At 49.5% G+C, this 24,507-nt stretch overlaps 2 protein-coding genes across 2 annotated transcripts in view; both read left to right on the top strand.

The window, feature by feature from the left end:
• Positions 1 to 24,507, top strand: part of GGCT (gamma-glutamylcyclotransferase) — a 1,150,694-nt gene that overhangs the window by 929,496 nt on the left and 196,691 nt on the right. The gene's annotated exons all lie outside the window — the stretch shown is intronic.
• Positions 1 to 24,507, top strand: part of LOC126950873 (uncharacterized) — a 47,720-nt gene that overhangs the window by 2,762 nt on the left and 20,451 nt on the right. The window lies entirely within an intron of this gene.

Below are 24,507 nucleotides of genomic sequence, written 5' to 3'. Positions count from 1 at the left end.
ATCGGGTTTTCAGATTCTTCTGAGGAAAGCAGGAACCTGCGTGAGGCCAGGTTGTGGGGCCGCTGGGGCCCTGGATGGTGCTAGGTGAGTCCTGCACCCCAGCTCAGCAGGGCACAGTCAGCAGGGGCAGTCAGGGAGGCCCCAGGCTCCCTATGGCCCAGACCATATGCACTGTTGGAGGGTCTGAGTGAAGGACGGGGTGAAGATGCGCCCAGACTCCCTGCCTACTGTGGCCGTGAAAGCCATGACCTCCTGCCCAGCTTGCTCTCCCAGCAGATGGGAACCACCTCCCAACAGAAACTGAAGTTGGAATATCTGAAGGCTCAGGAGGTCTCTCAGGGCAGGGTGATGAGGGCTGGGCACAAGGAAGGTCAGCACAGAGCTGCCCCACGTGGCGGGGCTGCGTGGGGAGCCAGCAGTGCATGTAAAGGGAGTGAGCTCCCCACTACTGTGGGGTGTGCACGCAGAGGCTGAGTGGGCTCCTGCTAGGATGGTGAAGCAGGGCTCCCACAGCCCAGCACCCAGTGGGACGCTGGTCTACAGGAGATCACTTCTGGGCCTCCTTTTAGGCCTGAGGAGCAGAACACCTGCACAGAGGGTGGGGACGTGGTGTGGGTGTGGCCGGCTGCCTCTGGCAGGAGGCACAGCCAGGGCAAGCACCAGGAGAGACAGGGAGGAGCACAGCCACTGGGAGGGTCCTTGAGGGCTCCTGTAGAGGCCCATGTGGGCTGGGGTTAGGGGGGCTTCCACAGGCAGAGCAGTGACAGCCAAGGAGTTGGAGGCTGGAAAAGGGGGCAGTGGGGAGGAACTGGTGTCCTGGCATAGGCACTGCTGTGATCAAAGGTGACAGGACATGGGCAGGAGTGGCATGCACAGCTTTAGGAAGGCAGGGCAGCTGGTGAGACGAGCTACAGTGACAGGAGCTGGAGAAGTACATGGGCCAGCCAGCACTGTGGGAGGCCGAGGCAAGTGGATCACCTGAAGAGTTCAAGATCAGCCTGGGCAACATGGTGAACCCCATCTCTACTCAAAATACAAAACAAAAAAAAAAAGTCAGGTGTGGTGGCACATGTCTGTAGTTCCACCCACTCAGAAGGCTGAGGCAGGAGAATCACTTGAACCCTGGAGGCGAAGGTTGCAGTGAGCCATGAGCCGAGATTGTGCCACTGCACTCCAGCCTGGATGACAGAGCAAGACTGTCTCTCTCTAAACAAAAAAAAGAAAGAAAGAAAAAAAAAAGAAGAAGTGCATGGGGTCAGAGTTAGCAGAGCCTCCCTCGCCAGGGCTCCTGGTGTTCCTTCCCTGGGAAGGAGGCAGAGATGACTCTCTGTGGCTTTGGAGAAGGGTGGGGCATGTCCTTGGGAAGGTGGATGATTTAAAATACATACATACATATATCGAGTTTTTAAGCACTGCAATGGGGTCTTGCAGGGGGACATAGCGTGCAGTAAACTCCTCAGTGGAAGACTTTCTCATGCAGGCGTCAGCAGTGGGCCTGAGCCTGGGTGGGCAGGCAAGATGTGAGCAGCATCAGGAAGGCAGGGCGGGAGTGTGCCCGAGTGGAGGGGACACCCCCTCAAAATACCTAGGGTGGCAGATGCTGACCATCTGCTGAAGAGGTCAGCCTGGCTGCGACCGACGGGCCACGTGGCTGTAGACAGAGTGAGCACACATCCTGTAATTAAGCAAGCCATCCATTTCCCGCTGTGAGACTGCAAACGGACTACCCGACGCATTGAGAAGAAAGCAATGTGTTTTTTTCTTTGTAATGATAACTTCCAGATCCAAGAACGATGTCAGCTGTCCATTCTGCTGGCCAGCAAAATACCTGCTCTGCCTCTGCCCTGGGATCTTGTGCCCATTTTAGACCTCAAAAGGCATAACTGCTTGCTTTTCCTTCAGTACCACAAAGGAAGTCATCTTTTCTACTGCGGCAGCAGAGGCAGAAAGCTTCTGAAAACCCAGTCAGAGAGGCCAGCCATTTGGCTTTCAGACAGCCAGATAAGCCCCCTTGTTCCTGCCTTGCCGTGGGGGAATGACAGTAGAAAGGTGTGCTGGGAACCCCAAAGTCATGGGGAGGGAGGGCACCCTGAGTGGAGCCTGCCCACTGCCTCACCTTCCCAACAGCTGGCAAAAAGGGGAGGGGGTCCCCATGCAGACAGAACCTTGAGGACCAGAGAGTCAGCTGCCCAATTCACGGATGGGAAGACTGAGGCGCAGAGAGGGAGGGAGCAGCCTGCAGGTTTGAAGCTTGGTGGTTACCATGTGCAACAGAGTCTGGGCCTGTAGTTGGGATGCCTGGATTCTAGACCCAGCCACATCTCTCATGAGCTGTGTGGCCTTGGGTGAGCTCACACATCCTCTGTGGGTAAGTGGTTACAGAAAGATGTTGTCCGGGATCTCCTCCGAGGATTGCAGGCCCCTCAGCCCTGCTTCTCCTCTTCATCTCCGCCCCTCTTGCACAAGAAAGGCTTTCATCTCAAGGCTTTGGGAAGGTGGACAAGTCATCAGCAGTGTGATGCCACCATGGCAGTGCAAATGTTGGCAGGAGGGCCAGGTACCGAGGGCTGCAGCCATGTGGTCAGCAAGTCCCGGCTACTTTCCTCGCCTCAATTTCCCCAGTCGCACCAAAGAAGCAAAAGAGACAGGAAGCTAGAAAAAGCCTGGGCTTAGTCAGAAACAAAGGGCGGAGTTGGAGGCAGGATTTTAGCCATTTTCAGCTGGCCTGTCCCCAGCAGTTCCTCCTGGCCCTACTATTCACTTCTGCTGGGTCCTGCTCCTTCCTTCACTTGCTTCTCTGCTCCACTCTATTTCCAGGGGCAGGTTTGCAGAGGAGAAGTCACCTCACCCGCACTGAGGTCCCTCTGCTGAGATGGACGTACACCTTTCCTAAGCCATGCGATCCATAAAACAAGGCTGTGAGGTGCTGTATTTTATGCTCTCTTCAGCATTTAATTATTTGGAGGAGTTTGTCCACTTTGTCTAATAAGCACATGAGGGTGGAGACTGTCTATATTTGATTCTGTATCCCCAATCCCTAGCACAATGCCTGCTGAATGATTACAACTATCCTTATTTCACAGATGTGAAAGCTGAGGCTCAGAGAGGTTAAGGAATCTGCCTAGGGCCACACAGTAAGCAAGGCACAGGCTGAGTTTCCACCCTAGCTGTGCCCAGCTGCAAAGCAGGGTGGGTGGATGGGTAAGTGAAGTTGGTTCATGTTCTCAGTAACCAGGTGGGCTTGTGCACCAGGGTGGAGGAACCAGAGAGGTGCTCCCAGAGTCTGCATAATCCCATAGACAGACAGACAGACAGACAGACAGACAGACAGACAGACCTGGGCTTGAATCCTGGCTCCGCTGTGCAGGCATCATGGCTGAGCTTTCAGTTTCTGCATCTATAAACTGGGTGATCCTAAGAGCGCCCCCTTCAGTTGGGTAAGGATTAGATGAGGGACGATGGGGAAAAGTGTGTTCTGGGGCCTAGCCCACAGGGATCTCAGCAAGAGCTGCCTCTTGTTTCTGGGATTGTCTTCGGTCTGAGGAAAGACCTCGGAAGCAGACATGGTGCTAGCAGAAATGGTGCTGGCATGGTGCTAGGAAACTTTCCCCCCACTTCTGGGAACTCCCCTCTGCTGCTGCCGTGATAACGAGAGGTGACCTTTCAGAAAAGCATCCTGTGCTTTTATTTTTTAATTTTTCAGACAAGGTCTCGCTCTGTTGCCCAGGCTGGAGGGCAGTGGTACGATCTCAGCTCACTGCAGCCTCAGCCTCCTGAGTAACTGGGACTACAGGTGCGTGCCATCACGCCTGGCTACTTTTTGTGTTTTTTAAGTAGAATCGGGGTTTCACCACGTTGGCCAGGCTGTTCTGAAACTCCTGACTTCAAGTGATCCGCCTATCTCTGCCTCTCAAAGTGCTGGGATTACAGACTTGTGCCACCAGGTCCGGCTGTGCTTTTAGCATAAAGGACTTTGCTGCAGGACAGAGCCTAAAGGCCTAGCACACTCTTGCAGCTCTTCCCTTGCCTGCCCTCCATGGCGTCACCCTGAACCCTGAATGCCCTGCTTGCAGTCCCACTCTGCTGCCCTCCCCAGACTTCCCTCCTCTTCCTCCTCCTGTAGCTGGTCCCTGCCAGTTCTTCAATACCAGTCCCCATCGTGTCCATCCCAGGAGTACTCCCTGAGCCCAGCCCTTGGGTACCCACTGCACTCACAGCTACAACAGTACTTAATCCATGCATACATTCATGCAGTGACTATTTATTGAGCAGCTACTGTTTACAGACTGTGAACAGAGGGAACAAAACAGACAAAATTCCTGCCTTCTAACTAAGGCTTTACCTGCTACAAAGAAGAAATAATTGAAGGTATGTATTAGAAGATGATAAGTTAGGAAAAATAAAGCAGGGAGTGAAGGGGATGCAGGTGAGAGATACGTTTGCAATTTTAAATAATGTGAGTCTTGCATCCAGTTCCCTAGAAGCAGAGCCTGAGATGAGGATCTGGGCACGTGATGTATTGAGGGAAGTGAGGAAACGAGGAAGCAGGGCAAGACAGGAGGCAGGAGAGCAGAGACTGGAGTCAGCTTCAGTCTGGTCCCACAGGGAGCTCCAGGACATGGATTGCACACACTCAGTCCCCACTTGAAGCCTTTGCAACCCTGAGTCTGTGAGCCCGTGGTTGTGAGCTGCCCAGAGGTGGAAGTGTTACAGGAAGGGGGTCCCGATCCAGATGCTGATCCATATCCAAAAGAGGGTTCTTGGATCTGATGCCAGCAAGAATTCAGGGCAAGTCCATAAAGTAAAGTGAAAGCAAGTTTCCTAAGAAAGGAAAAAAATAAAAGAATGACTATTCTATAGACAGAGCAGACCCGAAGGCTGCTGGTTGCCCATTTTTATGGTTATTTCTTGATGATATGCTAAACAAGGGGTGGATTATTCATGCCTCCCGTTTTTATACCCTATAGGGTAACTTCCTGACGTTGCCATAACATTCATAAACTGTCATGGTGCTGGTGGGAGTGTAGCAATGAGGACGCTCAGGGGTCACTCTCGTGGCCATCTTGGTTTTGGTGGGTTTTAGCTGGCTTCTTTACTGCAAACTGTTTTATCAGCAAGATCTTTATGACCTGTATCTTGTGCCAACCTCCTGTCTCATCCTGTGACTTAGAATGCCTTAACCATCTTGGAATGCAGCCCAGTAGGTTTCAGCCTCAGTTTACCCAGCTCCTACTCAAGATGGTGTTGCTCTGGTTCACACACCTCTGACAGAAGGGGGAATCTCCCAGGCAAGGCAGCTTTCATTCTGCAAGGGCAATGCTCTGGTGCCTTCTGGGCAGAGGGAACAGCCGGGGCACAGGCCCTGAGATGGGAAAGCACCCGGCAAGTTCCAGGAACAGCAAGGAGGTTGGTGCCGTGGAAGGAGAGTGAAAGAGGGAGAGGGTGGCAGGAGTTCATGTGTGTGGAGAGCCTTGTGGGCCACTGTAAGGCCCATGGTTCTTGCTGTGAGTGAGGTGGGAGCCATTGAAGGCACTTGAGCAGAGGAGTGACCTGATCTGACTTACCCTTCAAGGCTGGCTAAAGGGGGCAAGTGTGGAAGCTGCTCCCCCAGGGGATCCTGCTCCTCTGCATGGGCATCTGCCTGCTGACCCCCAGCCCCTCACCGACCTACACCTAGGACTGTGTGCAGCAGTACTTCCCAATGCTCTATTGCTTGAGGCAAGAGACAGGGGTTGCAAAGAGAAGAGGAGGGATGAGGCAGCAGTCAGGGGTGGGAGGAAGTGGCTAGGATCAGCCAGGGTCCTGGACGATTTACGGGGCATGTTATTGTGAATAGCAGTCAGGAGAGGACTCGCTGGAGAATCAAAACCACCCTCAGTCCCGGGCCTCAGCTCAGAGGGCTTTGAAAATAATGCCCCGAATAATTAAAAAGAGATGGTGCTCTCTTCCCTCCTCCTGACTCCGAGGAGGGATATTCATCTGCAAATAAATGAAAACCAAATCTAGCAATTTGCATGGCTCAAGCTATCAGTGTAAGCTGCCAGGCTCTTTGCAGAAGATGCCCGTGGACTGTCAAAAGTGCTGCTCTGAGGTGCCACCCTGTGTGGCATCTATCTTCTGGCTTCAGAGGCTCTCTCTGCTCTGTGCTCAACACCCTTTGAACCCTAAGTGCTATCCGTGCAGATGAGGCAAAGGGAATTACCCAGATAATGAGGTACCCATCCTTCACTAAGAGGCACATCTCTGTTGGTGGTGGGGGGCTGTCTATACAGATCACTCAGTAGTTCTCAAGCTCCTCTGACTTGCTGAGTGGCGACGGGAAAGCTCTTTACCTCGTGGAGCCTCAGTTTACCATTTGGGGGAACAGAAAGAGGCTTCTGCTGATCTACACTGCAGGAAGAGGTGCTGGCATTGAATGGATTGATGTGACAGGGCTTCAGCAGGAAAAGAAATGGCTATGCAAATGTAAGGTGGAAATGTATTATGCAACTTAAAATATCAACAGACACCAGGCTGTTGCTTCTGGGTAGCTGGGAAACCATCTGAAGTCCCACATTTATTGCCGCTCAGCAGCCATTTTTTTCTCAGGAAGATGGGGCCATTTTGGTGGGACCAGGAGTCCCAGCCCCAGAAGAGCCTTCAAGAGGCTGTAGGGTCCAGGCCCCCTACCTTGGTACAGGACCCTGTGGCCTCTGCCTCCACCTGCTGGTGACAGTGGCACTGGCCCAATCACCACCTACACCATGGCTAGGACACCTTTTACATGAAAGAGGCCAGGGAAACTCTTGGGGCCTAGAAGGCCAAGGGGGAGGTGTCCGAGTTCCCAATCCCTACAGGCTCTCCAGGGGATGGTGGCAGAATAACTACTCTGGGGCCTGCAGCCTCACTTGCTGAACATCGCTGCATCCCGGCCGGGCATGGTGGCTTACATCTGTAATCCCAGCACTTTGGGAAACCAAGGTGGGCAGGTCATCTGAGGTCAGGAGTTTGAGACTAGCCTGGCCAACATGGAGAAACCCCATCTCTACTAAAATACAAAAATTAGCTGGGTGTGGTGTCACACACCTGTAATCCCAGCTACTTGGGAGGCTGAGGCAGGAGAATCGCTTGAACCCGGGAGGCAGAGGTTGCAGTGAGCCGAGATCATGCCACTGCACTCCAGCCTGGGTGACAGAGTGGGACTGTCTCAAAAAAAAAAAAAAAAAAATCACTGTATCCCATATTGTCCTGAAAGAGGCTCAGAGAGGAGTCAGAATTCTCAATCTCTCTCTCTCTCTCAGACACACACACACACTCACACACACACACACACACACGGAAGAAGTCCCATTCTCCCCTCACAGCTCTGGGCTCCAGCCACCTTGTCCCATGTGTCTTCACACATAGAGCTCTCCATCCCCAAGAGGCTGTGACCTCCCCAGTCCCGCAGCCAAAACCAATTACTGGCTCCCAATTAATCAACCCTTTAGGAGACAATGGACTCTGGCAGACCCGGGCCTGCCTGGAAGCATAAAAGCATGCTGGTTTAGGTGTTCTGAGCCAGGAGGCTGCTGAGGCCAATTTATCCCCTTTGCAACTGCTTAAAGGAACAGAACTCTCTAGAATTCTGTACCACCTGCCGGTTCCTAGGGAGCTGGAATCTGATCAGATGGAGTTGTTCTGCAGCTACCTGCCCAGAAGAGCATTGCCTGGGCAAACTTTTCTTTTAGGTTCTTGTTGGAGATATTGGCGGGCTACAGTAGTAACTGCCGTCAATTATAAAGCACCTCCTATGTTCTAGGTACTTGCTTTTCATTATCCATTAATCCCCACTTGAGTCAGGTGCCATTATCCTGATTTTTACAGAAGGCAAAGAAAAGTTGGTGAAGTAAAGAAATTTGCTGAAGCTCATTGCTGGGGCGCAGCCTGCCCCTACACCACCTACTAGAATGGAGCCTCCAGGTATTGGTTTCCTGGCACTGCTGTAACAAAGCGCCACAGACCAGGGGGCTTAAACAGCAGAGACTTATTCTCTCACAGTCGTGGAGGCCAGAAGTCCAAAACCAAGGTGCCAGCAGAGCCATGCTCCCTCCAAAAGCTCCAGAGGAGGATCCAGGTTCTGGCAGCTCCTGGCATCCCATGGCTTGTGACAGCCTGATTCCAACCTCTGCCTGCATCTCCACACGTCCTTCCCCGTTGTGTGTCTGTGTCTTCTGTCTCTCATAAAGACACTCATTATTGGAACGAGGACCCATCCTAGTAATCCAGGTTGACCTCAAGATCTGTTCCTTAATTACATCTACAAAGACCCTGTATCCAAACAGGGTCCCACTGTGAGGCTCCAGGGAAGGGGCATCACTCTTCAACCCATGACACTCTACAGGGTGAAGGTTTTGTCTTTGTTCACTCGTATATTCCAGGACACTAGAGCAGTGCCACATTCATCATACATGTTCAATAGATCGTTCCTGAATGGGTGAATGAATCATGACAAAACCGAGCTTCAAAACCTGGCTTGCCGGCCTCCAAAACCTCTTACATGAGGCTTCCTCCATTTCTTAGGCTCCTGGGCTTCAACGACTCCTCATCGTTACATTTAAAAACTGCTTGTTTTCTGAAGCTAATCATGAGGAAGCATCAGACAATTCTGAATGGAGGGACACCTTACAAAATAACAAGAGTGGCAAGGTCATGAAAGGCCAGGGAAGGCTGAGGAACCACCCTCAATTAAAGGAGAACAAAGAAACAGGACCTGTAAACACAACACCTGGTCCTGGAGGGGATCCTGGAGGGGAAAATGCAACTGGAAAGGACTTTATTAGGACCACTGGCAAAATCCAAATATGGACCATGTGGCTTAGCTATAGTACTATGTCAGGGTTCTAGTTCCCGATTGTGATCACTGTACGGTGGTTATGTGAAAGAATGTCCTTGTTTTTAGGAAATGCACACAGAAGTAGGAAGTATTTAAGGCATAATGTACATATATATGTATGCATAGCTGTGAATACTGTTAAGTATATATCTTTATATATACACACGGGGCAATGATGATAACACAAAGATGGCAAAATGGCAACAATTGATAAATCTGAGTGAAGGGTAGATGGGAGTTCCTTGTACATTTCTTGCAACTCTTCTGACATTTGAAATTACTTTTTTTAACAATATAAAACTTAAATAAGTCACACATGAACACGCAACAAAATTTACAAGGCAGAAAGGATCCCCAGGCACCCGAAGGCAACCAGTGTCCCTGGGTGTCCTCACACTCTTTCCTCTCCTATTGGCTGGAACTTGCCTTCTGACACCCAGTATTAAGCCCTCAGTAGCAGCAGCAGGGGAGGGAGGGGAGCAGGGGGTGGAGGGAGCAGCTCTTAAAGGGAAGAAGGAAGTCCTGTGCCCAACCCGGCCCCAAGGGAGCTGATGAGGCTGCTGCTTTTGTTCTGGGACTCAGGGGCACTGGGTAGGCAGGAGGTAGCCCCTTCCCTGGTTCCCAGGCCCAGTTCTGGGTCCTGCCCACCCCTCTAGCCCCTGCCCTCACTGCCTCTCCATGCATCCAGCCACTACCTAGGGTACCAGTGAGGTTCCCCATCGGTGGTCCTCAACTTGGGAGGGCATAGTCCTCTCCAGGGGGGTATTTTCCGTTATCAAAATGCCAATGGAGTTCTACTGGCATTTAGGGGCCAGGACAAGAGATGTGGAAAGTTCCAAATTACTTGTGAGCATTTGAGCCGGACACCATCCCTAAAGGATGGATCTGACCCAAGTTGATGGAAAAGAAGTTGAGCCCCATCTGCTCCCCCCCACCATAAAGCCTTCCATGGCTCCCCATTGCTTTTGTAATTCCAAACTTCTCAATGCAGCGGGTCAAGCACTGCAGCCCAGTGGTCTCTGGATTCACCATGCTTGTTCTCATTGTTGGGCCTTTGTATACACTATTCCCTCAGCTTAGGACTCCTGGCTGCCCCCAAGCCTACAGTGGGAAATATGGAATATATCTGGGGAGAGTCCAGTTGAGAATAGATGGAGAATGAGGCAGGATGGGAAGATGGGCTCAGATGAAGGCAGTGGGTCTAGCTAGAAGGGCTTAAATGATATTCTGAAACAGGAAGAAGAGGGTTGGGACCATAGTTGATGGCCTTGGCTTCTAAGAGGGGTGAGATTCTTCCTGTTCAAAGCCACACAGGCTTTGACCCTTCTTAGTGTCTCAGCCCTCCCTGTCCTCTTTGGTCCTAGGACTAAAGCCAGACTGTTTATTTCCACCTGCACCCCATTCCTCCTTCCCCTCTGCTTCCCAGGAGGCCAAACTGGGCAGATGAGCTCATTTACTACCTTAGAGGTGAGTGACTGACAGATCTGGGCCTCCTAAACTGAGCAGGTCACAAGCAGAGAATGCTGGTCTCTGATGCCATCATGGCCATGAGACAGGGCCCCCTGCCCTCAGCTACAAAGAGGTGCAGGCAACCACCTCTTGATTCCAGACTGGGGCTTCCTCTAGGGTGGTGGGCACCAGGGAAGGCAGTATAGGCAGTCAAGCTATAGAGAGCATAAGCCCCATTCCACAGAGGACCCTGGCTTAGGGATCCACAGCAGCAAGTAAGTAGCAGAGCAGAAACTAGAGGAAGGGGAAGTAGTGAGGAAATGTGGATATCTTGGTTTGGATTCCCCAAAAGCAGATCCTGAAACAAGGATCCAAGGTTATATTTTGGAGATCTCCACAATAGTTAGTGTTGTCCCTCTGAATAAGTAGAGCTTCATCTTGCCAGGGAATGCTGAGGGCCAGTGTAGGACACGTGCCTTCCAGTTATCCCACCTGAGGGGCGAGGGAGTGGGGGTAGTTATACATCATTGCCTGCCAGTCATAGACTGAAGGCTGCTCCAGAAACCTTTAAATCTTCAGCCCTTGGCCTGACATGCTTGTGGGGAGGAGGCTCTGGCTGTCAGGATAAGTCTTTAGGCAAAGAGTTGCAAATGTTTACAGCACAACAAAGGAAGGGCCCAGGGAGATGTGGGCAACTACTTCAGCCTCTGCTGCAGGGAGGTAGATGGCAACAGAAGGGAAAACTGTCCAGAACATTTTCCAGTCTTCTGGTGGATTTCTGACGATGGCATTAAGCCCTCAAGTTTTCCCACTTTTCAGATGACAGCACCAGCCAGGCTCACATCCAGCAGACAGTCTTCCAGCCTCAAGAAAGTTTGTTTGAAGCAGGAGAGAAACAGCCCTGGTGGCCTCTGACCCTGCAGTGATGTTTCCCCAAGAATGAGGCTGTTGTGAGACAGGCTGGTCCTACACTTGAGACTGGAGAGGCAGACCCCAGGCTGACCTGTCACTCTGGTGGCTCCTGGCTCTCTTCCTCCAACATACTAGTGGAGCTCATGCCCAGTTTATAGAGAACTTCGGGATCCAGGATGTTGGAGATGAAGGGCCCTTCACCCAGTCCCCAACTGCAGAGATGGAGGGATGAGGACAAGAAAGCAAAGGGGGCATTTCCAGGGTCCCACAGCCAGTCAGAGCCATTGTGTGTGGTTTTGCAAGTTGTCAACTAACTGGACAATAATGTCCCTGCAGCCAGTCACAGGGAACTGTAACACAACCAGAGTGTCAAGTGAGAGAAAGACCAGCTAAAGGGTTGAATGTATTCATTTCTGATTGCTGCTGTAACAAATCACCACGAACTTAATGGCTTAAATCCACAAATGTATTATCGCACCACTCTAAAAGTCAGATGACCAAAATGGGTTTCATGGAGCTAAAATCAAGGTGTCAGCAGGGCTGCAATCCTTCTGGAAGTTCTAGGGAACAAACTGCTTTCTTGGCTTTTCTAGCCTGTACAATCTGCTTGCATTCCTTGCCTCACGGCCCCTTCCTGCATCAAAGCCAGCAACACTGCCCCAAGTCTTTCTCACACTACTGTCTCTCTGCTTCTTATTCTCCTGCCTCCTTTTGTACTTGCAAGTATTCTTGTGATTACAGTGGGTCCACCTGGATAATTCAGGATAATCTCCCCATCTCAAGTCAGCTGATTAGCAGCTGCTATGGTTTAAATGTGTCTTCTCCAAAAATTCATGTGTTAAAGCTTAATCCCCATGGTGGTGGTATTGGGAGAGGGAGATGGGGCCTTTTGGGAAGTAATTCAGTCATGAATTCACACCTTGTAAAAGGGCTGGAGAAAACTAGTTTAAGCCCTTTGCTTCTCTGCCATAGGAACACTCAGTGTATGTCTCCTCCAGAGGACACTACAACAAGGCACCATCTTAGAAACAGAGACTGGGCTTCTGGCAGAGACAGTGAACCAGACTGTGCCTTGATCTTGGACTTCCAACCTGCAGAACTGTAAAAAATAAAAGTCTGTCCTTTACAAGTTATCCAGTCTCAGGTGTTTTGTTATAGCAGCACACACAGACTAAGACTGAAATCTTAATTGCATGAGAACCTTAATTTCCCTTTGCCATGTGACCTAATGTTCACAAGTTCTGGGATTAGGATGTGGACCTCTTCAGGGACCACTCTTCTGCCTATCACAATGGATGCCCAGAGGCCTAAGATATTCTTTTTGAGCAGAGGAGAGATGACAGAACCCAGACCAGCCCAGAGAAGAGGGACAAGCAGAAGGGGTGGGCAAGGAAAGACAAACAACAGGTCCTGATTCAGAGACACTGGCTGAGCGAGCAGGTATGCCCTGCCCAAGGAAGTGTGGGTGTGTTTGCTTGTGTGTGTTCCGTCTGTCTGTATATCTGTGTACATGTGCACACACACATACGTGCCTGTGCGTGTGCATGCATGCATAATCCTTCCTTACCATTCCAACTGTCTCATATCAGAATTCTCCAAGGAGGTAAAATGTGAGCAGGACTTTGAAGGCAGGGCAGGGTAGTGAGCTGGGCTCTGTCATTCTGTCCCCAGTAAGCACGCCTCCACTTCAGCTGGAGGCCATCCCTACTCCCTCCCAGGTCTCATCTCTGCCTAGGTAAGCAGCTCCATGGCCACGCAGGCTCTGGGCAGGGCTGTGCTATCCAGGCAGGGATGAAGGTACGGGGTGGAAATGAAGTTTCTTCCCACACTGGGCCTGGTTCCTGCAGCACTGAGCTCACACAAAAGGAAGGTGGCAGAGGCAACTCATGGTGTCTCACACTAAGGGTAGACCTCCCATCTGGCCTCCAGAAGGAGGCCGAGGCACATATGCAGCCAGGCTTCTCCCCAGACCCCACATTCAGGTAGCAGAAACAGCATGGAGGCAGAGCTCCCTTGCCCCAAATGAGCACGCCCCATAGCCAGGAAACATCAGAGTGGACTGACAACTACCAGATGAAGCCCTCCGAAGACAGAGAGGCTGAGGCCCAGAGAGGTCACAGGGCAAGGTAAGATAGAACTGGGATGGAATCTGAGGTTCCTCTTCAGTTCCTTCTTCCTTCCTTTACAGAATAATAAACTAACAACAGGGAACAGATGAGGATACCTGGTCCAGCATGGTCTGAGTACATAGGAAACCTCAATGAATGCTAAATAGTTGGATGAGTTGATGAGTGAGTAGATACAGAGAAGGAGGGAGGGAGAAATGGAGGGAAAGAAGAGTAAATGGATGAATGGATGGATGGATGGATGGATGGATGGATGGATGGATTGATGATGAATGGATGGATGATGAATGGATGGATGGATGATGGATGAATGGATGGATGGATGATGGATGGATGGATGATGGATGATGGATGAACAGATGGATGGATGGATGGATGGATGGATGGATGGATGGATGAATGGATGGATGGATGGATGGATGATGGATGGATGGATGGATAGATGGGCACTCATCTACAAGATTCTGATACAGTCATGGCCTGCACCACATTGTCTCATCTTGGGACTAAACATCCCAGTATGACAGCTAGGAAGGATTCGATTACTCCCTATTCATTAATTCAAGGCAGCGTAAGAGATGATCCAGGGTGTGGCTTCAGGAGTCAGGCTGCCTGAATTCAAATTCCTATTCCAAGACTTACTAGCTGTTCTACCTTGTGAAAGTTGCTAAACCTCCCTGAGTCTCAATTTCTTCATTTGCAAAACAGAAATAATGAGAGTACCAACTCACAGCAAGGTTGTGAGAATTAAATGAGATTATTTACATTAAGTGCTTAACACAGTGTTTGGTGGATAGAGAAAACTAAAAATAATATTAATTATTAATATAAGTAGCTATTAATTTCATGGTTGCTTACCATGTCCTTTTCTTTAATAATAGTAAGATAACAGAGATACTGCCCAGTAGCCCCATTTCCTTCAGTGTTAGAGTCAATGGTCTTACAATGGCCCACAGGACCCTGCATGACCTTGCCTCATGTCTTGACTGGCCCTGCCTTCTATCTCCCTCCCTCTTGTCCACTCTGCTCTTGCCACACTGTGCTTCAAACATGCCAGGCATGCTCCTGCCCAGGCCCTTGGCAGCTGCTCCCTATCAGGCTCGTCCTCCAGAGGGCCTCATGACCCACTCCCTCACCTCCTTCAAGTCTTTGTTCTGATATCCCCTTCTCAGTGAGGTCTTCCCCCACCCCTTTTGAATTGCCCATTCTGCCCTATCCCTGGCACTCTAATCTCCCTTCCCGGCTTAACTTCACCCCATGGCACCTACCAAGATGTGACTCACCATGCACTTAACTTAATCATCTTGTTTATTGCCCACTTCCCACAGCAGAATCTCAGATCCATGAGGGCAGTGAGTTATATCTCTTCTGTTTCTCAGTGCTAGAGCAGTGGCTGCGCAGAGTAGGCGTTCAATAAATAGTTATTGAATGAATAAATGATACATTGTGAGGATATTCCAGGCCTTGCTGCCTGTGTCCAAAATCCCTAATCAAAGATGAAAGGAGGCAGACCTCCAAATGGAAGTGGAAACAGTTCCCAGAAACCTAGAGAGGCATCATGAAGGAGGTGGTCTTTTCCTTGAGCTTTAGAGGGTGAGGAGGATGTCCTTAGGTAGAGGGGGTGGGGGACATTCCAGGCCAAGTTGACATCAGCCAAGGCCCTGCAAAGAGGAACGGTCTGCTGATGTGCAGCATAGGGGTCCCTTAAAACAGGCCAACCTTGTTTCAGGGAGAAAGCTTAGAAAGTGGTATAGGTGACTGTAGTGCCATGAGCTAGGTTTTTGCAGACTGTAGGGGAGAGTGCCAGGTCAGAGGCAGCTCCAGAGAGTCTCATCCCAGCCAGGCAGGCAGACCCAGAGAGGTGCAGCTAGCCTTCCCATCGGCGTGGCCGCAAGAAGGATGGCCTGCACTGAGCAGATGCAGAAGTGAGCTTTCCTTCCTGCCCCTTCCTGCACTGGCCTCAGAACCTCCAGCCCACACTGGAGCTAGAGTGAGGGCACTCAGCTGGGGTGAGTGAAGCCCTTCCTCTAGAAGAGTTACATTTGAAATGGACCCACCTCTTCCGCATGGCAGGATACTGCCCCCTCCAAGCAGGGCACAAGGGAGGCTGCCAAGAAGGCGGAAGCCTGGCCTGACAGATCCAGCTCCGCTCAGCCCCCACAGATCTGAGCTTGACAAGGGCTACAGGAAGAAGAAGGGCAGGAACCTGTGAGTGCTCAGCCTGCATTGAGCCTTCACTCTGGGGTGAGATGGGGGACCCACATTCAGAACCTAGCTCTGCTGCTTAACTGTGCTGGGCAATACCTTCAAAGTCTCTCAGTCTCACTTTCCTCATCTAGGAGAACAACTGGACCAGGCTGGGCCAATCTGGGATTTGGAAGTGGGATTCAGAAAAACTTTCAGAAACTTGAAAACTGGGGGGCTCAAGGTGCTGTTCTGGGGAAACCTCTATAGAATCAATGAACATGAAAAAGCATAGAAAGCTGGTTCACAGGGAGAGGAGGACGCCTGAGGGAGACGAGGGTGCCTTCAGGGAGGCGAGGCAGGTGCAGCCTGGGTTACTGATGGCTCTTCCCAATCCATGGCTGCATTTCCAGCCGGGGGTTATCTGAGATATCCCGTGTCCTTATAATGCATTCTCCTTTTTTTCTCAATTTGCTTAGAAAGGATTTCAAGTGTGTTTCCCTGTGGGGTAGGGCCCACATGCTCTTTGCAAAGGGCCCTTGCCACTCCTCTGCTAAAGAGGTGGAAACTATTTCCCCTCCACTGGTCCTGTTGCTGGTTTGCAATGAAGGAGGCATCAATGACATTCTGGGAATTCCTGGTCCAGGTATCAAGAAGACCTGGCAGCTTCCACTTTTGCGCTACTGGGGGAGCCAGCTGCCATGTAAAAAGTATCACTTCCCTGAAACCACTATGCTGTAAGGAAGCCTGAGCTAAACCACTTGGAGAGACTACATAGAGAGAGGTGGCCCTAGCTGGTCCAGCCATCCCAGCCCAGGCTCCAGACAGTAAACAAAGAACCCTTCTTGAATGTTTCAACCCCAGCAGACAACTCATGGAACTGTCCATTTGAAATTGGCCCAATTTTCCCAAAGAACTGAAGCTTGAGAAACTTACATTTGTCTTATGAGTTCCTGTCTCAGGAAATCGACCATCAGGCCTCCCAGATAGGATCAAGAAACTGATACATTCCAGATCACCTTATCCAGACAACGAGAGGCCAGACCTCTCATCTGACCATCTGCTGCCTCTTCACTAGCTCCTCTTCCTTCCCTGCTCTACAAATTCCTAACTCTGGTCAGCGAGAAAGTCAGATCTGAGACTTGTCTCCCATCTTCTGGTGGATGTCACCCATACCAAAGCCTTTCTTTCCTGGCAATACTTGGTGTCTCAGTGATTGGCTTTCTGCACAGCAAGAAACCTAGCTGAACCCCTGACATTTGGTAACACGTTGACAGCTGAGCTGCCCCCATTGAGCTCTCCTCAAATTGCAGAAACACGAGCAAATAACTTTTTTTTTTTTTTTTACCACTACATCTTGGGATAGTTTGTTATGCAGCAATAAATAATTAAGGCAAGTTGTAGTAAAAAAAAAAAAAAAAAAAAAAATGCTATAATCCTTACTATACACATATATTGGGCTCCCGAGTTCAGACAGTGACAGTTCTGATAGTGAGGGATAACCAGCTAGGAGGTGAGGTGAGGGCCCCAGCCTGGTCCCATGAACATCCCTCCTGGACTAGCTCAGTGATCTGGAACCTCACAGACTACCTGCCCCGAGCCACACCACTCTTCTCCTCCTTTACCAGTGTCCTTACTAAGCACCTAATTTATTCCATGAGCAGTTCCTCTACCAATGGTCAATAACCATATGAAAATATGCTCTACCTCATGAGTAATCAGAGACATGCCAATTAAAGCAAGAATGAGATTCACCTTCCTGCTTATCAGATTGGCAAAATGAAGATTGAGGGTTGTTATACACTGGGGTGGGACATATTGGGTGCCTCAGGTGCTGGGAGGCAAGCAATTTGAAGGGTAGTTTAGCAGCATTATTGAAATACAAAGCGTGCATAGCCTCCAATTCAGCAATTCCACTTTATATATTGGAGAAATATTTACATATGTTACACAAGGGGGCACATGAAAAATGTTCTCTGCAACAGAGCTAATCACTGTGAAACTCTGAAAATGTACCAAACCTCCACTAATAAGGGCATGTATCCTTGCTCTTGTTAAAAGGCAGCCATTAACATAAATGGTATTTTGTGCCATATTTATGCCATAACATAGGTAACATATAGATGACACACATACGTGGTATATAGCACAAAACTACTGGCTTGGAAAGGTCTCAAGACACATTGTTGAGTGAAAAGAGCATCCATACAGTATAATATTTGTGTAAACACCCTCACAAGAAATGGAAATACAAACATTCAAATGTAAATGCAAAATTTTAAGTGTGGGAAGAAACTCAGGAAACTGGTAAGAAGTCTTCTCAGGGGAGGCAGGGAGTATTGGGAGGGCCAAGGGGGACGTTTTTCTTATTTCTATTTTTTAACAATGATAATGTATTTATATATTTCTTACATTATTAAAAATAATTCTTAAAATAAGTATTTATGAATGTTCATGGAGCTTCCAAGATAGTGGGGGCAGCTAAGAAGAGTCAAGGCTAGGGAGACAGCAAGGGCTGGAGACCAAGACTTGGGGGGTATGGGAGTACAGGGCTGGGAGATTATTGAGCGCTGGTGCAGTTAGGGAAGGCAGCCTGGAGGAGAACCATACCCACAACAAAATGCTGGTGGGACCTGAGTGGGAGATGAGGAGGACCTGTCCAAGCCAAAGCAGGGTGCCCTGCTCCTGGGGAGCTGCATAGGGAGCCTCTGGCTCAGTCAGGAAATGGGATTGGGCAACCTTGGAGAGTTTGCCCTGCCGCTGGCTGCTCCCATGCTCTGATTGCTTGGGTTGCTGGGATGTCCTTCCTGCTCTACCTGTGAAGCTAAGCAGCCAGGACCCAGGACAGCAGGGATGTAGGACTTGACGGGTCACCATTGCTCATCGCTCAGGAAGACACACACACACACACACACATACACACACACACACGACTTCTTCTGCCCCCAGAAAGACTTTACACTCATCCTCATAACATCCATCCATTTTTGCACCTATCCATCCACTGACTCCAGTGATGATTGAGAACTCGCTATGGGCCTAGTGCTGTGCCTCAGTCACTAGCCCTCCTTTGGAGGCCCAGGTCACTACAGATGGAAGGACCCGAAGGGTTCATCTAGTCCAAACTTCACCCATTTTATAGATAAGAACAGGACCGTGACTTACTCATAGGAAGCAGGGCCAGAACCAGGACTAGTCAGGTGCCAAGCAAATCCCCTTACTCCCTACACCTATCCCATCTACCTACATCTTTCCTTCAACTCTGTATCCCAGACCCACATCACACCTGCATGCAGAGAACTCAAAAATCTTTGGTTCAACGAATGATTCAGTAAATGAATGAGTGAGTTATGAATCAGTAAAAAGTAGGTAATGCTGGATTTCTCATCAGAGAGAAGAAAGAAGAAAGAGATCGTCTTCAGGGATATAAAGAGATTTCTGCCCTGCTCTTCAGGCTGAATCTTGGGTGGTGCACCTGTATGGGGAGGCGAAAGGTTCTGGGCAGCTGGAGGGCATGTTTGTGCTTCAGTTCTAAATGTTCACTGGATCAGTATGTGCACATCTGTGCCTGTCAGGTCAGACCCAGAACAATGCTGGGAGAGAGGAACTTAGTCTAGGGCAATAGTTCTCAAATGCCAGCTTGCATTAGAATAACCTTGAGGACTTTTAAAACACAGAATGCTGCTCCCCCACCCCAGAACTTCTGATTCAGTGACTCTGAGGTGGGCCCTACAGTTTGCGTTTCTAACATGTTCCCGGGTGATGCCGCTGCTGCTGATCTGGGACGGCAGTTTCTCAGTCCTGGCTGCACAGTGGAATCACCTGGGTAGCCCTGACACCAGCAGGTACTCAGCCTGCATCCTGGACCAACTGCCTCAGAATATCTGGAGAAGAGACCTAGACAGCAGAGCTTCTCAAACCTCACCTAAGGTGAAGGGCCAGAATTTTCTTTCATTATTGTCAATCAATGGTGGATCAATATTTCTGAGAAATACAACAAAAACAGATTTTCAGAGAAAAAAAATGAAATAAACCATAAAGATCTACAAAATATATGTTCACATTTTTCTTATTAGATTCAGCAAGCATAAAACTACTCTATCACTTGCCATAAAAGTTTCTAAACACTTACTCTCAATTTCTGTACTTCTTTAAGGCTAGTGGCCAAAATTTCACAAGCTGGCAGCATGTAGGAATATCCTCTTTTGAGTAGTCCTCGGTTAGACCTTCTGTAATCTCAGAGCCAGTCACAAGTCAGACAAAGATGACCAACAGCTTAACCTAACTTTCTCCAGGGGAGTAATCTCTTGCCTCTCTCTACATATCTACAGCCTCAAACCTAGATGGGCATCAAAACCTCTTCCCTGTGTCTATGGGGTTAGTCTTTATAAGGGCCAGAGTTGGGGGATTTTCTGAAATATCTTTGAAAACACTGGCCAGACGCAGTAGCTCACGCCTGTAATCCCAGCACGTTGGGAGGCTGAGGTAGGTGGATCACTTGAAGCCAGGAGATCAAGACCAGCCTGGCCAACATGGTAAAACCCTGTCTCTACTAAAAATACAAAAATTAGTCAGGCATGGTGGTGCATGCCTCTAGTCCCAGCTATTTGAGTGCCTGAGGCATGAGAATTGCTTGAACCTGTGAGACGGAGGTTGCAGTGAGCCAAGATCGCATCACTGTACTCCAGCCTGAGTGACAAGTAAGATTCTGCCTCAAAAAATAAAAACTAAAAACACTGCAATGCGGAAAATCACTGGCAAAAGGCTTGCTTAGAGAGGTACTCTTTTGTTGCAGTTAGATTCCTAGTTGGGAAGTTAGCAGTTCTGGGTTCTGGTTTTAAATCTACCACTAGGTAGCTAAGATACCAGTATTTCTCTGGGTGTCACGCACCCTCCCTGAGAAATGGGTAGAAAAGCATCTCTGGTTCCTGCAGTGTCATCACCATGGTTCTAACGATTAGAAACACATATTACCCATAGGCTCAGTCATCAATGACCAGGATGAAAATCAGGTGAGAACTTCTCAGAAAGAATCGCCTGGTTGGCTGGGTGCGGTGGCTCATGCCTATAATCCCAGCACTTTGGGAGGCCGAGGCGGGCGGATCACCAGAGGTCGGGAGTTCGAGATCAGCCTGACTAACATGGAGAAACCCATCTCTACTAAAAATACTAAATTAGCCAGGTGTGGTGGCGCATGCCTGTAGTCCCACTCAGGAGGCTGAGGCAGGAAAATCGCTTGAACCAGGGAGGCAGAGGCTGTGGTGAGCCGAGATTGCGCTGTTGTACTCCAGCCTGGGCAATAAGAGTGAAACTCCATCTCAAAAAAATAATAATTAAAAAAAAAAAAAAGAATTTCCTGGTTAACTAGTCACATGGCTTGGAGGACTGGTTATTAAACTGATGGCTGCTGTCCCTCCCTAGCAGTGTATGCTGGTACCTCAGCGCCAAGCGTGCCAAATTGAGCTGTGATTTCTTTTTCCAAAGGCAGTATGTTGACTCTCTGACCTTTGAATCTTTTATTTGGTCACAGCCATGGATAAAGAAATGAACCTGGAGAAGCAGCGTAGCCTCTTCCCTAGAGGGACTTAAGTCCTAGCTCTGACAGGGACCAACTATAGAAGCCTGAGCAGCCCTTCCCCTCTCTGGGCCTCACTTTGAACATCTCAAATGAGGGGAATTAAACTAGATGTTCTCTAAAGTTACTTGTAAAATTCTCTAATTTTGTATACAGTATTAATTGGCCAACTCTTGCTAGATTTTCATCAACAGTGCAAATATTTGTAAAAGATCAAAGTCACTTCTGGTGCCAATCATCAGGAGCAGGGTGGCCAGGGTGACCTCTTCTATCCCACCCATATTTTGCACTCACTTTTCCACTTGAAGCCTGTCACAGCAGCAGCTAGTCTTTGACTGAGGGTGTACGATGGGCCAGGCGCTGATTTAACCACTGGGCCTTGATTCATACATGTAGTTCCCTATGATCCAAAGAGGTAGGTACCATGAAAGGTACTATTATCAGCTCCACTTTACAAAGGGAATTGTGACCCAGAGAATGGAAGTCATTCACCCAAGGTCACACAGCTAGAGCACAGCAGACAGAATTCTCACCAGGCAATCTGGCTCTAGTCAATTCCCATTGAGCTCCTACTATGTGCATATAATAAAAGACACTGCAAATAATCAATATTTGGGGACACCTGTGATGGTATTTACTCCATGTTCAAAAACTAATTTCCCCTCTTCCTGAGAAGCTGGGGGAAATTCAGGACAACTTGAATTTCCTTTGTCAATATTCTATATACCTGCCAACGAGAACATTAGCAGATTGTGCAAGGAGGCGTGGTTCTCCGCACAAATACTTTCTATTATTGCTGAATCAATAACTCTGGTGCTCAGTGTGAGAGAACCATATTTCTTTTTTTTTTTTTTTTTTTTTTTTTTTTTTTTTGAGACGGGAGTCTCGCTCTGCCGCCCAGGCTGGAGTGCAGTGGCCGGATCTCAGCTCACTGCAAGCTCCGCCTCCCGGGTTCACGCCATTCTCCTGCCTCAGCCTCCCGAGTAGTTGGGACTACAGGCGCCTGCTACCGCGCCCGGCTAGTTTTTTTGTATTTTTTAGTAGAGACGGGGTTTCACCGTGTTAGCCAGGATGGTCTCGATCTCCTGGCCTCGTGATCCGCCCGTCTCGGCCTCCCAAAGTGCTGGGATTACAGGCTTGAGCCACCGCGCCCGGCCAGAACCATATTTCTTAAAGAAAGAGAAAGAGAAAGAAAATGTTACTCAAAAATTCTAGTTCTCCCTTCACAAACAGCCCCCCGGTAAGAGCAGCGGAAGGGGCGGGTAGTTGATGGCTAGATGGGCTCTGAAATTCAGCAGGAGGACTAGGGACGGGGGATGGAAGAGTGATACTCTCATGTCATAGCAAGCCCTGGGAAAACAAGAGAGGTATTTCTAAGGGCCTGCAGGCATTGGGTGGCCCTTCCCACAGAAGGGCACCATAGCACGGCAGTTAAGAGCATGGACTCCTGACCCAGACTGCTGGTCAACTCCTAGATCCACTGCTTATTATTAGTGCTGTGACCTTGGGCCCATGACCTCAGCTCTCTGTGCTTCAGTTTCTTCATCTCCAAAACACAGATAACAATATGGTTTTATATGGGGATTATATACATTTATAGGGTATACCTGAAAGGATTAGAATTATGCCTACCAGGGACCAAGGCTAAGTATGCATTAGCTGTTATTAGGAGTTTCAGGTAACTCACCAAGCCCTGTATTTGGAAATGCAGAAGTCAAGAGTTTAGGTGGGTGTGGGATTTAACTTTCCCGTTAAATATGTTTCCTTCTAAGAATAGAACTGTGATGGCCTTCCCAGAGTGTAAAGCAATGGGAATGAATTTCTTTCCCTTTTCTCCACCACCCAATCGTTTCCATCCTTTGATTCCCCGGGGATGGTTCCAGCCCATGTGACCTCCCATCCTTCCTGCACACTCTCACAGCCTCCAGCTCACACCCAGCCTAGAATATTCCATGACTGTGGGTAAGTCAGCCTCCCAAGAATGAGACTGGATTTTTCCTCTGCTTCTCTTCCTCCCCTGCTCATCTTCATGCAGGGGCCTGGGTCTCCTCTTCCCATATTTCCTGAGCAGAGCTGGCACAGAGCTGGGCCCACAGGAAAAATCAGAGCCCAGGAGTTTGAGACCAGCTTGGGCAACATAGTGAGACCCCATATCTACCAAAAAAAAAAAAACAAAACTGGGCATGATGGCATGCACCTGTGATCCCAGCTACTTGGGAGGCTGAGGTGGGAGAATCGCTTGATCCTGGGAAGTGGAGGCTGCAGTGATCTATGATTGTGCCACCGCACTTCAGCCTGGGCACAAGAGCAAGACCCTGTCTCAAAAAAAAAAAAAAAAAAAAAAAAAAAAAGAAGCTGGGACTCTGACTGGAGGGGGCCATGAGAACATGAGCTCCCTGGAGCACATACGTGCCTGTGGAGGTCACTGAACCCCCTCAGGGAGGCAGGATAGCGTGCTCACAGCAACTTGAGTTAAATCTCAAAGGACAGCTGTCACCACATGGTGAGAGATATGGATGAGGGAGGCCAAGGAGAATGCAGCCCTCACACAGTAGGAACGCGGCTTTCCTCCTTTCCCCAGGCGGAAGGCGGAACAAACAGTGGCTTCAGTGTTGTTCTGTTTCACTTCTTTCTTTGAGCTTCAATTAGTTAAACATCTCCCCTTGTTTCTGGCTTATTTCTAGCCTTCAGCATTATTGAAAACTTCGGTGTATCTTGGGAAGGTGGGAGAGGTGAACCAGGAGGTGCTACTTGCAGCTGTCATACTTCCACGTCCCCTACTTCGCATTTTTTCAGGGCTTTGTCTAATTCCAGGAACAACTGAGGGCTGTGGAGAAGAGATCAGAGTGGAAGGAAGTGGATCCCACCCCTCTTTACTGACAGGCTAGCTCAGGCCACTCACCGGCAGGCTATGATGATGATCAGAGTGTCTGCTGCCTGAGAGGCCATCAGCCCCAGCCCAGGGAGTAGCCAAGCAGAGACCCAGGGAACCCCTGGAAGGGAGGCCAGACCCCTCAGAATGTAAACATGACCCAGGGGCAATGTAAGGCAGCTCAACCATGGAGACGATTCCATTTCACAGATGAGAAACTTGAGGTCCAGACGATGAATCCCTTTTCTCCAAGGGCTCACAGCCAGTGAGTCATACAGCCGGACTGGAATCCTCCCTCCCAGTCCAGGCTCCAGGCCAAGTGAACTAGGCAGAGGACAAACCTTGCAGGCCGCTGGCCTCACTCTCACACTACCCCACCCAGCCCTGCCAGCCACCAGGAGAGCACTCTGAGTCAAAGTGGCATTCGGCTCTGGTTTCCTCTGGCTCACTCCTTTGTCCTCCCATGGCCCAAGGGGAGGGCAGCTGTTCTGGACACAGGTGACTCCATGACAAAAGGCCACCTCCTCACCTTGCC

Source organism: Macaca thibetana, chromosome 3 (assembly GCF_024542745.1).
Source record: "Macaca thibetana thibetana isolate TM-01 chromosome 3, ASM2454274v1, whole genome shotgun sequence".
NCBI classification, from domain to species: domain Eukaryota; kingdom Metazoa; phylum Chordata; class Mammalia; order Primates; family Cercopithecidae; genus Macaca; species Macaca thibetana.
The sequence above is the reverse complement of the archived record's forward strand: the minus strand, read 5'-3'. Positions and strand labels throughout refer to the sequence as shown.